The sequence below is a fragment of the Pinus tabuliformis genome, chromosome X (assembly GCF_031772625.1).
Source record: "Pinus tabuliformis cultivar Carrire ecotype Pingquan chromosome X, CPIR1, whole genome shotgun sequence".
In the NCBI taxonomy this organism is placed as follows: Eukaryota; Viridiplantae; Streptophyta; class Pinopsida; order Pinales; family Pinaceae; genus Pinus; species Pinus tabuliformis.
In genome coordinates, this window is record NC_142308.1 from 413,095,018 (window position 1) to 413,113,811 (window position 18,794).

Below are 18,794 nucleotides of genomic sequence, written 5' to 3' on the forward strand. Positions count from 1 at the left end.
TAATGCACATGCACAATGCAAGTATTTCTTTTCTCTTTCTTAATGTTTGTGTGACACAAAAAGAAAGCTGTTGTATAATTTTGAATTCAATTTCAAGTGAAAGCAAACAAGCTTGTCCAAAATCAAAAGACACCTTAAGATTTACTTGTTTCGACACTAGAAATATACAAACTAAAACCATATGACGAAAGAAAAAGCTCAATCAACTATGAACAGCAAACAAACTAACTCTTAAGATCAATACAACACTTTATCACAGGTCTAGATCTAAGAGGCCACAACAAGACTGGTTCACTTTCGTTATGGGAAACTGTAAATGCACAAGAAATACACAAAGAACAAACACAGTTTCTTTATACAACCGAGGCGGAATAGTGACAAGGAAAGTTGGTTTCAGATAGGCCCACTGACTGGTAACAAACAGCAAAAACATGAGTGAAAACAAGGCAAGAAACAGCAGGAAACCCCAGCGGCACAAGGCAAGACTGGTCCAGCGCAGGTGGGACACTGCTTGTTTGACCTTCAGCGCAGGTAGCCCCTTCGGGAACTACGCTGAAATGCAAACAGCCTTTGTACAGCCTGCACTGAAGAGCGAAACTTTCGTTTCTGGTGGTTTCCGGGTCACAGATTGCTCAAAAATTCACAGTTTTTGCTCAAATCAGAAGCTATCAGTCAAGGACACACTAAGGGATGAGAAGGAGGATGAAAAGCTATCACTAAGAGCTTATTAGAGTCTTTGTGGATCAGCTCTTCAAATCATAAACTTGCCCAGAAACTGAGCTAGAGTAGCTGCCCTCTACTTTGTATTTGAAGGATTCAAACACAGTTCGATTCGGTACTCCCTTTGTTTATGAAATGAATAGCAAAAGCACCAACAACCAACAAGATATGATCCCCAGTGGAGTCGCCAATTTGTTGTTGGGAAAAGTATCCAATACGGAATGACCCTATCCCACTCTAAGGGTGATAGTACCTCAGCAACAACTGAATACAAAGCTATTCAAGATTACTTCTTTATGAAATGTAAGAGAGAGGAGAAAGGGATCCACTAACCGTTGTCTTCCGCTAATGGTTGATCCAATCTTCCCTCTTTGCTGCTTGCTCCCAGCTCCTTGCTCTTTCACTGGCCCAGCTACACAAAGATCCTGCAAAAGCACAAGAAAGGGAAACTACAAGAAGCATACATCCATAATTGATTCAAGGATTAGAATAAATCAAATATACAAGCATCAATACACCATTAAGACACATGCATATAGAAGAACCTCAAAAGCTTTATTAATGGAAGAAGTAAAGTTCTGAGAGTGTTACAACCATAAGAGGCCCAATCCAGCAACACCTCCCAGCAGAAAGAAATCTCCTCTTCACCTCCTTCAAAGCAATCACCCAATAGTTCTATGCACAAACCAACAGTACTTCCTTACATTCACAAAATTCCAGCCCCCTTAGACCTCATGAGAGAGCTCTATATATAGGAGTTTTGGAGAAAGGATGAGTCAGCTTGAGGCTGGCATGAAGCTGACTAGTGTCCTCTCCCACTTCAGTTATACTTCAGTTCTTGAGTCCACTTGGATTTTCTTGCTTCCACTTGGAGATCTAGATCCTCTTACTCATCACAAGGCGAATTCCCTGATCCAAGTGTCATTTTGGAAGCTTCCTGGGCATTTGACACCTTGCAGAATGATTGTGCCACTTGGCTAATCTCGCCCAGCGCAGGTAGCCTTCATTTCTTTTGACATTCAGCACAGGTACAGAGTGGAGCAGTTGACATTCAGCGCAGATGCTCAGTGGAGCAGTTGACATGATCCAGAAATAGCTTGTTTTTGAGTGTTTTCAGGTGGAGAACTGATTTTCAGTGCTGTGGTTTGCTGACCTTGTTCCTCTAGGGGTAGGAACAACATGTTTAGGGACTTTGGATCCCTTAGATTATTGACATTTCATGCTTCATGCTGTAAGGCACAAAAATGTCTATAACATCTAGGAGCTTAATATTTTGGAGCTCCCTCATAATTCCGCGACTAGAGGTCCTCTATTAGAGTCTCTTGATCCCTCAAGATTTCCCAACCATGATGGGGGGTGCTCCACTTCCACCTCAGTTGCATGGCACACTCTCAGAGTGTCATAAATTGCTTCCAAGGAGCACAAGATGAGATCTAGCTTTGGTAATGGCAATGGGTTATTTGTAGGAGGTCCTTGGGATGATCCTCCTCAACCTTGATTTCCCCGTGTCTTCACCATTTTGAATGGTTCAATTACCAGTTGCATACAGTACTTATTAATGCAACTTAGGACTTGTTTTCTCTTAGTCGACTCACACACATATATAAATTATAGGCATAAGTAACTTTTTTTAACGATGCTCAGAAACAAGCATTACTAATACTAAGTAGATCCCCAACGATCTACTAAATCCTCTCATGGTGGAACTCTACATAACCTACAAATTTTCTGTTGATACTGTTAATTTTTTCAACTCTAGTAAAATTCCACCTCGGACAGCTCTAATTACCAAGATAATGATTGCATTAGATTCCTCTTTTCAAGAGGACTAAAATCAACCTAAATATCACCCAATTTGGTTACGTAGAAGTTGAGTTATGAATTATTTTATTCACACATGTATTATGGAATGGATCAACCCTAACCACGTCAGTAAGTTCTTGGGTCAGTATTAACCCCAAGTGACCCCTCAAAAAATCTTATAAATAGAAGAGACCTCAAGATCATTTCAACACATCTTCTCTTCTCTTTTGTCTTGGTTTGCATAGGTTTGATGGAAGGAGTTCACTCAAGGGTCCGAAATCATAGGCAAAAGGTTTGCTTTGGGATAGGGTCTTCTGGATCTCATTTGCTAGCACATAACAAGGCATTCTAGTCCTTGGTTGCTAACACACAAGCCTATGAGAGTGACTGTAGACCCTTGGACACTAGCACAAAGGATTATGGGAGCGACTCTGGATTTAGAGATAGATCAGAAGGTTCATGTCCCCAGTCGCTTGCACCAAGTAGCCTAGGGAGTGATACTGTCATCTTGGTCGCTCGTACAACTCGAAAAGGGTGCTACTTTGGTTTGTCGATTGCTCACACAACTTGGCTGGGTAGTGACTTCGGGTCTTTGCCGTTCAATGCCAGAATCTCATGCATAGAGACCTCCTAGGAGCAACTCTGCAGTCAAAGTCACTGGCATTTTGTATTCGTGAGAGTGACCTAGAAGTTTTAGTCACTCATACATAGTATTGATGAGGGCGACCTAGTTCAAATCTAGGGTTTGACATATTGGCTTTAGTTTACTTCAGTGATGAGGTAGATTTGGGTTTCTCTCTACTGTCATATAGATCTGTAGATCTGATTTGTTGGTTTCCACTGCAAACATATGTATCAAGCTCATTGACAGTGACAACAATAAAAAACAGTATTCGACACATTGATAATAGTGTTCAGCACAGTGAGAGCAATATACAATAATTGACATCAGTTTGTGACAACACATTACACTCATCAGTGTGAGGGTTCTGATGTCTAGCATGATTAGATCATTTTCATAGATATCATTATTGTTTTACTACATAGATAAAGCTATGGATCATTGTACTCTCTTTTGCTGCATCATTTGATGATGATCTAAGAAGAAGATTTGCAAATGTTTTCCCCATAGTGGGGTTTTCCCTAGTCTTAGACCAATCCTGGTGTCTATATGTGTGTGCATTCTTTCTTCTAATGTCCCTTTTAAATTGTTTCTTCCTATGTTATTACATATGATGATGTATAATAGCGTAGATCTGAATAATGTAGTGATGAAATGGGGAGAAATTAATGTATTAATGATGAAATGCAACCATCATAAGAAAGAACAATGTTTCCTTAAGAAAATTTAATATGGTATCAGATTTGGGATGAAGAAAATCCATGGAGATCACCCCAATGATGACACCATTGATGGAATCAAGAAGAGGATCTTGGAGAGCTAAAATAATTCTAGGGTTTGAAGGAAACCCTAGGCATCTTGGTGATTAGGGTTGATGGATTCTATGATGTTAGGGTTGGAGATAAAATCTTGGTTTATGGAAACTATATGACGTATAGTATGGTCAATGAGAAGATGCTCAAGAACTTGTGGGAGATTTAATGAAGCCCTACATGGGATAATCCCGGGAAGATCTAGTTAGATACTTGAAAACATCATTGGTATATGGACCATGGAAAATGATGGCTCTCGAAGATTGGTTCAAGAGGGAGAGTCTCACCTCTCAATTAAGATAATTATTTCTTGACTTATGATGCTTCTTACTTGTTAGACTTATGGATCTGATGATTATGTTATTGCTTGTACTTCCTACATATGTATATGGATGTTTCTAACCTCCTTGATGTGATTTGATGTGTAGATCCTTCTTGAGTATCTTTTTGAGATCTAGATCTAGAAAGGGACAAAGAGGTACTTAATGAAAATATGATAAAAGTGCTTCAAGTGGCCTATGTCTAATGAGTAGGTGCTCAGGTATTTGAATAACTCAAGGTATGTAGGGTATGTTGTGTTTCAACTATTGGATCGGTAAGCCCTAAGGTATGATGAGAATGCCTCTTTCTTTAATGGATCATACATGCATATGGAAGTGACTTGGATATATGTCTCCTATGATGAAATTATGCACTTAGTGTTGAACATATTGACCTTCTTGAATTCTACGAGGCTATCTAATGTTAATACATTGATACACTTGATGTTTGACTAAAATCTATGATCTATTTGTTGGATATCTTGATCCTATAAAGAAGGCTAGCACCATGGCTCTAGAAAATGATACTCTTGATACTTGTTATGATGGATTTCATATAGAAGGATCTTTCATTGGCTCCTATACATGTGTCTCCTGGTAATTCTTGCGATAAGCATGATGAAATCTTATGGAAAGCGAGATTGACACTCTTGTTGTTTTGGTAAAATTTTATTGAATGACCTAATTTGATATCATTGGTCATGAATAGCACAATAACCTTGATGTGAGAGGTGATATTCTAGAACTCTTACTACATGTGGTCTTGTCTTGATGGAATATGGTTAAACAGGATGCAGTAACTTGATGGAGTGACTTTGACAAAAAAATTTATTGTGTTCATAATATTTGAGATATGATGCTGCATACATCTATTGGTTTGAATCTAATCACTTGATGAAATATTGATGTCATGATGCTGATATCCATGATATATATATGTTTCTGATATAACATATCTAATGTTGCATGACCGTAGTAGAGACAGGAGGATGACATGAATGAAGATGAAGGATGTAGATCCTCAGTCAGAGGGAGAATCTCATCTCAATATTCTTAACCTTATTACTATTTTCATTATGTGTTTCTGAAGTATGATTTATGTGCGTCTGATAGTATTGATCTACAACAGAGTCTCAGATATGAAGGCCATACATAAATTAGGGTTTCTTCTCAGGTCACAATCACAGATCTGGGATATTTCATCCCTGGTCTCACAAATGCTAAGGCCTAGACAACGTGCAGGTAGGTAAAGTTGCTCCCATGCTAACTTGAAGAGAGTGACCAGAGGTTTAACTATTGTTTACCATCACCTGAAGCTTTCTGAAGTTGTTTGAACTTTGAATCATGATGTTCCTAACATATTCTGCCACTATTAACTGATTTCTAAACTGTCAGTTAAATTGTTGATCATATAATGAAGTATTGTGCATGAAATGAGATAGTCACTTGGAATATATCGGGACCACAGATGTATCCCAGATAACATCAAGATCTGCTAACATGAAAAGGTTGAATGTTTGCAATAACATGAACATGCAGGCTGAACTTGTCTTTTCATGTGATTGGGACATACATATAGATATGTCACTATGTTTGTGCTACAAGAGGTTGGCATGATTTGGAACTACTGATATATACGAAACATGTTTTGTCATGATGCTTGAAAATAACTTTGAATTAATGATTGAGATGTTCTTTGACTATAGATCTCTCTATGATAGGATTCAGACTTGACCTGATGCCTAGTGATTTGATTTGATGATTATCGATTTTCTGTTAGGTCCCTATACTACGAGTGTAACCCCTTATTGTTATTAGTACAACCCCCTTATTATATTGTTGTGCCTATGTAGTCCCCATATTGTTATTATTGTGCCCCATAGAAGCCCATTGTTGTTGTTATTGTGCCCTTACATTATTATTGTTATGTCGGCTTTGATTCTATTATGACCCCTTAGAGTCCTATATATAGAAAGGAGGTCTTGTCATTTGTATCATCTAAGAATTGTTCATTTCTGTAATGTAAAGGAGGTTTCCCCCTTGAAGAGGCTTATTTCTAAGGTGTTGATCTATCTTTTCTATCTTTTTGTGAGCTAGTTTCATAACATTTGGTATCAGAGCTTTGGATTCTAGGGTTTCATTGCTCCAAACAGGTCATTGTGGAATTGTCACTATAACTTTTTCGATACGAAGTTTCAAAAGCACAAAAAAAAAACCATTTGAGAAGAGATCAGTATGAACCTCGGTTGTGAATTTAAGATCTTGTCTCACTATATTTTCAGAGATATGATCTGAGGAAGTTAGGGTTTTTGCAAGCTCCAGAATTTCATCTCAAATAGGTCATCGTGGAAGTTTCGCTATAATATTTTTTCTACAAAGGTTCAACCTCTAAAATTAAAACCCATTTGAGCCGAAACCTTGGTGAAGCTTGGGTCCAAATCTCAGATCTTTGCTCACTATATTTTCGGAAATATAATCTGAGGAAGTTAGGGTTTTGGCAGACTCCTGAATTACATTCTAAATAGGTGACCTTGGGAAAATCGTCATAACTTTCTCTCTGAGAAACAAATGTAAATTTCTTAAGAAGTTGCAGAAGGAGGACATATTGTAGTTTTCTATGTATATTTTTTAGATCCGAAGGTTGAAACAGTGACACATGGAACATTGTACAAGTTCGATCTACCGAAACAGTATATAATAAAGTCATCTTAGGAGATTGGGCATAACTCTTTCTTGGAGAATCAAATTCTGATAAGACTTGCAGAGTTAGAAAGAGACCTTAGAGGGCTACTGCAGGATGCAATTTCAAAACTTGGAGATCTGAAATTACCGAGTTACAGTTGTTTCAAGATCAAGTTCCTAAAATCAAGAAAAGGAAATATCAGGAAGTTTGATGGCAAGGATCGGATAAATTGGATACTACATATGGAGCAATATTTTGATCTACATGAGGTTCAAATATTACAAAAGGTACATATTGCATATTTATATTTAGAACCAAATCAATTTTTATGGTGTCAAGGGCTTTGTTCTCGTAAAGCACTTGTCACTTGGTCAATTTTCATGGAAGAAATGATAGCACATTACGAGGATACAAAGAGTAAAACCTTCTTTAACCAATTGATAAATCTCGAACAAAAGGGGTCAATGGAAGAGAAAATTAAGGACTTTCAAAAATCGAATATAAGGGTAAATGATATTCCAGAGAAGCAAAGGATTGATGTCTTCATAGGGACTTTAAAGGATAACATTCAACATGAGGTTTGTCTTTGGGAACCTAATTCATTGGAGAAGGCATTCAGGTTGGCAAGAAATATTGAAAGCAAAATTATGGAAACAAGGAATCCCACCACTCACAACTATAATTATGGAAGTGTTTTTTCTCCTAGCCTTCCAAAACCTACAAGGTTTACATGACAAAAATTGGAAGAAAAAAGAGAAAAATGGCTTTATTACAATTGTGATAGCAAATACACTAAAGGTCATAAGTTTGTTGAGAAGAAATTATTTTACATAGATTATGAAGAGGAGGAAGAAAAGGATCAAGAAACATAAAAATAAGAGGATATACACCAGGAACCAACCCGAGAGAAAGAAGAAATGAATCTGACCATAAATCTTGTAAAGAATTGACAAAAATTACCACTCCTCAAACTCGCAAGATAGAAGGACATATCAAGAAGAAAAAGGTTCAAGAAGTGAAAGATCACATCTAGAAAGAAGAAATGAATTTGACCATATCTTATAATGCATTGGCTAGAATTACCACTCCTCAAACTATCAAGATAGAAGGACATATCAAGAAGAAAAATGTTCAAGAAGTGAAAGATCACATCGAGCATCAAGAAATGAAGCCAACCATATTTTGTAATGCATTGGAAGAAATTACGATTCCCTCAACTCTTAAGATAGGAGGACATATGAAGAAGAAAAAGATTCAAGAAGTGAAAGATCACATTGAGCATCAACAACAAGTTATCCAACTTTTAAAGGATAATGCCACTTTGGTGTAGAATCGAATGAAACAACGAGAAGATCAACATCGCAGTGAAAGAAGTTTTGATGTAGGCGATTGGGTATTTTTACGGCTATATCTCAAGCAAGCTATTTATGAGAAGGAAATGTTGGCAATACTACATGCACTTAAGAAATGGAGACCCTACCTAATAGGAATACACTTCAAGGTAAAAATGGATCATGATAGTGTTAAATGCTTTTTACAACAAAGGTTATCTTTAGAAGAACAGAAAAAATGGGTCAGAAATATGTTGGGTTATGACTTTGAAATCATCTACAAAAAAGGGAAGCAAAATGTTGTTGCAAATTCACTCTCAAGAAAGGATGAGGATGTGGAAGCATTGTTCTGTGCTATTTCTATTATCCAACCAAATTGGATAAACGAAGCAAGGGATGAATGGAAGAAGGATGAAGAAGTGTGGCCACTCATTCAAAAGTTGTAGAAGATCCCAGATCAAACAATATTGCCAGAACTTTACAAGGAAGGAAAAATCATATTGGAGCTTGGAGCAGTCACTGAAACAATAACCATATATATACAAAATCGATCAATTTCAGAGCATTTGATCAAGTGGAAGAAATTACCTGCTGAAGATTCCACATGTGAGGACAAGAATTTTATACAGAAGCATTAAGAGCTACTCAAGCGTTGAGGACAACACTTTCTGAAGGAGAGGGGCATGATAGGTCCCTATACTACGAGTGTAACCCCTTATTGTTATTAGTAGAACCCCCTTATTATATTGTTGTGCTCATTTAGTCCCCATATTGTTATTATTGTGCCCCATAGAAGCCCACTATTGTTACTATTGTGCCCTTACATTATTAAATTGTTATGTCAGCTCTGATTATATTATGACCCCTTTCACTCCTATATATAGAAAGGAGGTCTTGTCATTTGTATCATCTAAGAATTATTCATTTGTGTAATGTAAAGGAGGTTTCCCCCTCGAAGAGGCTTATTTCTAAGGCGTTGATCTATCTTTTCTATCTTTTTGTGAGCTGATTTCATAACATTTTCCCTGATATCGATACTATGTGGGCATGATGACTTATTTGGAGATTGGCCTCCTTATTCTTAGGAAAACGGTTGAAATAATGATAGTTGTGATTTGGCATGAAAAATGGAACCTGCAAGACTCATCCTTGATGTATGCATTGTCACTAAATATATAGAAAGGAGGTCTTGTCATTTGTATCATCTAAGAATTATTCATTTGTGTAATGTAAAGGAGGTTTCCCCCTCGAAGAGGCTTATTTCTAAGGCGTTGATCTATCTTTTCTATCTTTTTGTGAGCTGATTTCATAACATTTTCCCTGATATCGATACTATGTGGGCATGATGACTTATTTGGAGATTGGCCTCCTTATTCTTAGGAAAAGGGTTGAAATAATGATAGTTGTGATTTGGCATGAAAAATGGAACCTGCAAGACTCATCCTTGATGTATGCATTTTCACCTAGTGACAGGAAGACTTATATTATGACTCTGAGAATGACTTAGTCAAGTTTAGATTGATAACACATGGATTATTGGCATGATGTAGTCATGATTTGATATGAGCTACACCTGTCTCATGGTTGAAAGTATTAATACTATGATAATGATGAGTTTGATAATGGTTTCGATTTGGCTTATAAACTCTTATTAGTTGATCTCATTGATTGACGGTATAACATTGAGTTATGTATGGATAATTATGGTGGCTTAGAAAGGCATGGTACCTATAGAGAGCTTTGCGTGAAGCAAGCTCCCTGATCTAGATATGTTTGTATTTGATAGTTATCTGATGAAGTCAGGATGATGAGTTCCAAGGTATGGCTTTCATATTGATTACAGTTTTGGTTTTATATCCTGATGATCTAATTGTGACAGGTGATGAGCCTCTGATGATCTAAATCAGAGGGAGATGGCTTATGAAGCCTAAAATAATGTATCATGGCATGATGAATCAATTTATAGAATATGAGAAAGAAATTCCATATTGCAAAGTTATTGAAAAATGTTTTTGAATAATGAATATTGCAAATCCTTGAATACTCGGATTTGAAGTTCAAGATGTTGTTGAACTTGACAAGGCATACGACGTTTGAAGCATCGATGTTCTGTTTTGAACATCCATCTGTATATGTATGATGTGCATAGAGCCTTAATTAATTCATGAGGGAGTTTCTTCACGCACATAGATTTGCCTCTGAGCATGCTTTGAAATATCTACATGAGGTGTTCTATTTTGAGAATGTGATATCTATCCTATGATATGTATCTACATATATTTATTCCTTATATTTGAGATTATTATTGATAAGCACATTTGGATGTTGATTTAGTATACAATATGCCATGATATCTTGGATGAGAGGTCCATAGCATAACCAAGGTTGATCATGATGCTGCTAGCATGGTTAGCTATGAGGTAGGATACAAAAGCTCCTTAGAGAATTGTTTGATCATGATCTAGATATGACATGGATACCATAGATACCATGGATACATTGTGATGATCCGATTGGTAGTAAGTCCCAAATTTATAGTTGGGACCGACAGAATCTCATATATTGAGACAATACAGTTGTTCGAAACCAGCTCGGGCTTGTGGTTGGCACCTCCTCAGGAGAGAGGATGATTATGCTATCCTTTTATGATTCATATGATTATATATTATTTGACATGACATTTTAATTGTTGTTCTGTATGAACAGGAAACAACTGTTATTGAAACAAGTTGATGGTGAGAGCAATGTTGATCGAGGAAACTGAGGAAAATCTCCCTACCCTGCTTGAGCTTCGAGGGTGAGGAATTGAGATAGAGGGCTCCTGGAATTGAGGTAACTCTCGACAATAGGGATTTACCCTATATGGTACCCAGGGTATAAGAATGTTGCTCCCCTTTCTTTATAGGGTCGGAGAATGATGCTCCCCTCTTGGTATTTACAGAGTATACCCCAGTTGGCATCATACCCACAAGCATACCATCTTGATGGGAATACAACTCCTCATTTTGTCCAATGAGTTGAGAGTGTACATGGGGTGTACAACCCAAGTCGATTATGATGCAGGTGTTCTACTACATGACTATTCTGGGTCATCGATGGGAATATCAGTAGGCAATAGGATGGGTTGAGATAACCCAATATGATTCCGAGTTGAGGGTAAGATCCCCGATGAAATTCTAGGGTTGAGGATGTACTCCTTGATGTGATGAGTTATCATATTGCTTGGTATGGTTGGAATCTATTTCTCCCCAATGTGGTTCCAGGTTGATACGTGCTCCTTGATGATATGCTCTCGGATGATGATTGATGACGATATTCCGGGTAGCAGCCTGCTAGTAGAGATTCCAAATAGTAGCATGATGGATGGAGGGTGGTAGTTTGAGCTCCCCTCCGGTAATAGATTATTTGTCTTCTAGATTCGAGAATGTTCAGCATACAAGCAAGAACAATCAAGAGATAAGCAGGAATAGATGAAGGATAGATCAAGATATACAATGATGATTTCTGATGATGAGAGACTTGAGATGGACATGGCACGATGACTACATGACAAATATGATCTGTGATGATATGCGATGACACTCGAAGATTCCAGAATGGCATATTGTTCGATGGAAAAATATTGAAAAGTGGAATTCTCCCTGGTTGAGAAGGAGTGTTAATTTTTGCAACTGCGGTAAAATTCCAACATGGACAACTCAAATGACCAAGATAATAATTGCATTATATTTCTATTTTTGAGAGGACTAAAATTGACCTAAAGATTACTCAAAGTGGTTAAGCACAAGTTGATTTATGAATTATTTTATTCACACATGTATTATGGAATGGGTCAGCCCTAACCACATGATTAACTGCTTGGGTCAGTCTTGAACGCAAGTGACCCCTCAGGAAATACTATAAATAGAAGAGACCTCTGATTTATGAATTATTTTATTCACACATGTATTATGGAATGGGTCAGCCCTAACCACATGATTAACTGCTTGGGTCAGTCTTGACCGCAAGTGACCCCTCAGGAAATACTATAAATAGAAGAGACCTCAAGATCATTTGAACACATCTTCTCTTTTCTTTTTTCTTGGTTCACATAGGTTCGATGGAAGGAGTTCGCTCAAGGGTCCGCAATCATAGGCAAAATGTTCCCTCTGGGATAGGGTCTTCTGGATCTCGGTCACTGGTATAAAACATGGAATTCTGGTCCCTTGTCACTAGTACACAAGCCTATGAGAGTGAATATAGAACCTTCGATGCTAGAACATAGGCTTATGGAAGCGACTCTAGGTTCAGAGGCAGATTGGAAGGTTTCAGTCCCTAGTTGTTGCAGCAGGCAACACTGGGAGAGACCCTGTCATATCGGTCACTCACACAACTCAGAAAGGGTGTGAATTTGGTTTGTTGGTCTCTCCCACATCTCAGCTAGGGAAAGGCTTTAGGTCTTTGTAGTTCATTGCCAGAATCACATGCATAGAGACCTCCTGGGAGCAACTCTACAGTCACGGTTGTTAACACATTGTATTTGTGAGAGTAACCCAGACATTTTAGTCACTCACAAACAATGTTGATGAGGGTGACCCAATTCAGATCTAGGGTTTGACATATTTGGTTCAACTGACTTCATTGATCAGGAAGATCTGGTTTTCTCTCTACTGTTATACAAATCTATAGATCTATAGATCTTATTTGTTAGTTTCTGCTGCAAACATATGTATTGGGCTCATTGGCAGTGACAACAATACTCAATAGTATTTGACATTGTGATAGTAGTACTCAATAGTGTTCGGTAGAATGTCAAAAGTATACAATAGTTGACATCAGTTTGTGACAACACATTATAGTCATCAGTGTGAGGATTTTGATTCCTAGCATGATTAGATCTATTTCATATACATCATTATTGTTTTGATGCATAGATAAAGTGATGGATCATTGTACTATCTTTTTCTGCATCATCTTATGACAATCTAAGAAGAAGAAGATTTGCAAGGGTTTTCCCCATATTGGGGTTTTCGCTCGTCTCGGACCAATCCTATTATCTTTGTGTGTGTGCATGTTTTCTTCTACTGTCCCTTTTATATACCACTATATTGATGATGATGGTGATGTTGTTTCCTCCTATCTAATTGCATATGTTGATGTATAATGTCATAGATCTTAATAATGTAATGATTAAATGGGGTGAACTTAATGTATTGATGATGGAATGTAACTATCATAACAAAGAACAATGTCGCCTTAAAAAAGCTAGGTTACTAGTGCAATGTACCTGCCAATCATGTTGTGATGTTTTCTTAACACCAAATTACTCTCTTTAATAACTTTAATTATTATTATTATTAAATATATTTATATAATTAATATTAAAGTTAATTAATGAAATGGTTTAATACATATTCAATTAATTAAATTAATTACTAATGTAAATAATACCATTTTAGTCATTCCTTTCTTCTTTGGCCATTAGTTGCTCCTTCCCAACCTTTATAATATGTTTTATAATAATTTATGTCCATTTTATGAATCTTAGGATCTCCTAGAGGCGATATGAACAATTGGTCTATTCTCCCCTTTTTAAGAGGCAGTGTCCTTCAAGCAAGATTTAGCAAATAATCATGAATACATTTTTTTTATCCATCATTTGACATCATAGATCAACAAGTGGCCATTTGAATTTACACTATTATAACTCAGTCACCCTTTCAAATTCCAATAATTAATCTCTCTCTCTCTCTCTCTCTCTCTCTCTCTCTCTATATATATATATATATATATATATATATATATATATATATATATATATATATATAGATATATACACACATAATTAAATAAAAGAGTTATATAGACAAAATCATATAATAATAAAAAGAATATTACAATTATTAAAGAATATATCACCTTAAACCAACCATAAAATTTCAAACATATTCTTCAACTAATATAACCTGTAAATACCATGGGTTCTCATAAACATGGAGCTCAAAATCACTACCAACTTCACCAAGTCAAGTTTACCTTAGTCAAGTTTACCTTGTTTCAAAGTTTTTGTTTTAAAAGTAGAGTTATTTTTAATATCATTTATTTTATTTTTGATCAAGTAGATTTTTTTTAATATAACTATTAATTGTATGATTTTGTTTTCTTTTTATTTCTAGATTCATTTCACTAATTTTCATTTCATTAAGGGACAACGATGCCAGACATCTCTATCTCTAAACAATGAACACAACTTCTTTTGAAGAGGCAATCATCAAATTTTCCTAGCCTTGATTTAACTTGGGATACAGTAGTGAGCTTATCCTTCGTCAATGAAGTCCTTGAATCTCAGTGCTTTGCAGTTTTTGCTCATAATGTTGATGATGAAAGTTGTCATTTATTGCAGTTTTTGCTCATAATGTTGATGATGAAAGTTGTCATTTATTTTATAAGTACTTGAGAAATATACATTCCGAGATCAACATAATTTTGCTGATTTTTCTCATATTGTTGATGATGAAAGCTGTCAACATAGTTTTATAGACGTAAAGAATCACATCCCCTATCAACTTTCAATTCTCCATATTACGTAAAAAAAATTGTACAAAATTATAGCTTCGCACCTAAAATTTTTCGATTAACTTAAAAAAATCGCATCCCTTTCAACTAGATTTGTTTTTCAGTAAAAAAAAAATAACACCCCTAGATAAAGGTCTTTTCAATGAAAAGTAGTTTACGTTAGCATTTGGGAACTATTTGACTCTCTTTTACAAAAATTGGGATCGTATCATTAAATAAATAAATATATTCTTTTAATTAAAATTAAACTCAAAATTTAATAATTCATAATATTCATTTTCAACTGTACTTTCCTCTCATATATATATGCCCGCTTACACAAATCAATGTAAGCGTACGCTATGAACTATATAAATTGTTCAGTGAATCACCATCCCACGATTGCAATTCAAGCCCTTTCTTTTATCTTAAATTTCCGCCAAAATTAGAAAAATAATGTACAAAAGAAAGGGAACACTACATCGACATTCAAATTTCTATTTCTAGTGACCAGCTTCTTGGAATCCTATAAATCTAATTTATTCCTGAAATTTCAATTAAATCTTATCGAGTTGTAAGTTGAGTAGTTGAAGTGAGTCACATAAATTTACTTTCATTATAATCTCGTGAAATGGAGCATTGCAGATGGTTCCAAAGGGTTGCACGAGCAAAGTGCATTGCAACCCTAAGTTATTTCCTATCATTCTGCTAGAAAAGAAGGAAATTAAAGACAGGGACAACATCCTATTTACATAACTGCTCTCGGCTTGGCTAGCCTTCATCTTCTCAAACACCATCTTCATCTTCACTCATTAAAGTGAATTTGCAAGGCAAATTTGCAGTAGTGGTTAGCTTATATGAAAGTTGTCTGAAGGTTATCTGATATCCCAGATCCCCGGTGGTCGGGAGGGTTTAATGATAACCTCTCCACCTCATTCCATTCTTATGATGATAACCTCTCCACCTGAGTGGTTGGGAGGGTTTAATGATAACCTCTCCACCTGGATTCCATTCTTATGATGATAACCTCTCCACCTGAGTTCCAGTCTATCACCCGACTATGTTGTGACTATGTTGTAAATATCTAATGTATGTACTGCTTCGTGAATTAAGCCTGAGACAGGCTTCTTTTAGGGTTTCACAACCCTTTAAAAGAAGGTTGTCTAAAACTTTGAAAACTGGAGACAAGACATTCAGCTGAAGTCCTTAAATGAACCTTTTTTAAGCTCAATTACTCCGTAGTCAATCATCAATGATGAAGTTCGTTAAAGGAATATGCTCAATAAATATTGTTAATTATTTTGTACGTTAAAATTTTAAATTTAGTGTCCCTGATCGAGGTGCTTGCTCACTTAATGCGCCCACTGTTGTACCCCATGCCAGCACAACATATAACATGTTTAAAAACAATATAAAAAAATCTACCACTGGTTTGACAAAACTTCATTATGCAGACTCTGAATGTGACCTTCCTTGACTAAATGGATATTTAGATCACCCACAAAGCGATGATTAAATAAATCATTTTTCTTTTTTAATTTATAATATATATATATATATATATATATATATACTAATTTTAATTGTATGCATGCACAATCCTGAGATTTTGGGGAGTTATTGTGTTTTATTGATTGGGAGCACTTGAATTTAAGAAAAACCAAATCTTGCTTATGTTTTCCTCGGAATAAAATGTAGTTGTCCTCCTTACAGCCATGGAATTCCTTCAAGACTTAATTCTTCAAACTGTAACAATCCACATTATACATTTTGAACACACATGTCGAAAACATTAAAAAAAACTAAGTTCCCAAAATGGAACTTTAGCTATAGGAAATCTAGGCAATTTAAGCAAAACATTTATGCGGGTATGGGCATTTTTGGACCCCTGTGGCTAGTGACCATGTAACTAGGAGAATCCTTGTAGCTTGACAGTACGAACCACTATATACCAAGTTCGTAATAAAATAAGTAACTGTATTGGGTTTAGTTACAATTCATCACAGTTTCAGACTCTTTCTGTGATTATTTTAGAGTCCTGTTGAAAGGTAAATAAACATTGGGGAATTGCTATAATAGTCTAATAATAAATATATGTACCATGAACTACACAGGCTCTAATCATGATTTTCGAGCAGAATAAGGAGTACAGAAGAGCACCTCACTTGAAATAAAAATTAAAATTCTAGTAAAGAAGGGTACCAGCTCCTAAAAGTAGAGCCATAGTAAGATTGACCATTGTATTTTGGAGAAGTGAATGGAGGAAAATGCGTGGATTTGAAACCTATTTCTTCATTTGAAATTTCTCATTATTACATTTGACTTTAGTATATATCCATTTCATCCATACGATAGCTCAAAAAACATAAACATTCTTTATTATATTTGACTTTGATAGCTTAAATTAACAACAACACTTAATGTGAAGAGCCATCCTAATTAACTACGTGCCATTCTTATTAACTACTTATATAATATTATACAAAGTCAATTCAGTTTAATTTTAACTATCCAACTAATTTGGATATATATATATATATATATTTTGTAAAATCTACACACAAAATTTTATTCAAATTGTATGGTCATAACCATAGGGGTTTTAGTGGCAGCAAGTTTATATTTCTTGCAGTTTATATTGACTTTTCTATAGATAAAACCATGATAACAAGTGTTTTGCAACACCTTCATTAAAAAAAATGTCACAAAAAAATATTCAATGACAACAAGGGCATATGTTTTTGTATGTCTCAATGTCTACACTCCAGATTTTGAATTTTGAATTTGGGCTCTGATACCATATGTGAGGACCTAACATAGGTCTTCTAACTAAACCAAATTTATCATTTAATTTAAATGCAATAAAAAGGAAAATAACATATTTATAGCTCAACATTTATTTGATGATAATATACAAGTAAAATTTATTCTACAACATATTAATAAGTAAGAAATTTCATTGCAACAATTTACATAAGTAGTCAAAAAATGGAATAATACGTGTATCAGTAGCTTGGTTTGGATGCTTCTGACTCTATTGAAATGCTCTTGCTGGGCTACCGGACTGAATTTACATCCTAACAAACTAGGAATGTTTTCCTAGCCTAGGGAACCTCGACAGTTTCCCTAGCCCTTCGAACCCAAGTCTAACCAGTTGTAGTGTGTCCAAGTTAAAACCAACATTGTCCAATAGATCCAAGTTTTAATTCTCTTATTTTTCTCTCCGTTCTTCTCTCATCACATTCCTCCTCCCTAAAATAAAATAGGATCTTCCTTTATTCTCCTCCCATCCTCCTCCTTTTTATGTCTCTTTCTCTCATCCACTTCAACAACTTACCATTAATGCCATGACTACCCCCTCATATTTTTAATTTAATATCTTTGACTCATGTCTCTTTCTCTCATCCACTTCAACAACTTACCATTAATGCCATGACTACCCCCTCATATTTTTAATTTAATATCTTTGACTCTATTGAGATGCTCCTGCTCGGCTACCCAAACTAGGAATATTTTCCTAGCCTAGGGAACCTCCACACTTTCCCTAGCCCTCTAAGCCCAAAGTCCAACAAGTTGTATTGTTTCCACGTTAAAACCAATACTATCCAATACATTCAAGTTTTAATTCTCTTATTTTTCTCTCCATTTTCTCCCTTCTTCTCTCATCACATTCCTCATCCCAAAATAAAATCCTCTAATGCCAAAATAAAGAACAAGGATCTTCCCCCATTATCCTCTCATCCTCCTTCCCCTTATGTATCTTCCTCTCCTCCACCTCAACAACTTACCATTAATGTTATGACTACCCGGTCATCTTTTTGATTTAATATCTTTGACTTTCCTTACCATATCCTATCCAAAAGTAGATTTGAGAAAATACGTTGAGAATAAAAATATAGATATTTGATTTAGAAATAAATTTGAGAATACCATATCTTATCCAAAAGCAGATTTGAGAAGACACCTTGG

General features: G+C 35.7%; 1 pseudogene; it reads right to left on the minus strand.

Moving 5' to 3' along the window:
• LOC149140285 (DNA (cytosine-5)-methyltransferase 1A pseudogene) overlaps positions 1 to 18,174 on the minus strand; it is a 31,397-nt pseudogene extending 13,223 nt beyond the window's left edge.
• Positions 18,175 to 18,794: the final 620 nt, after the last annotated feature.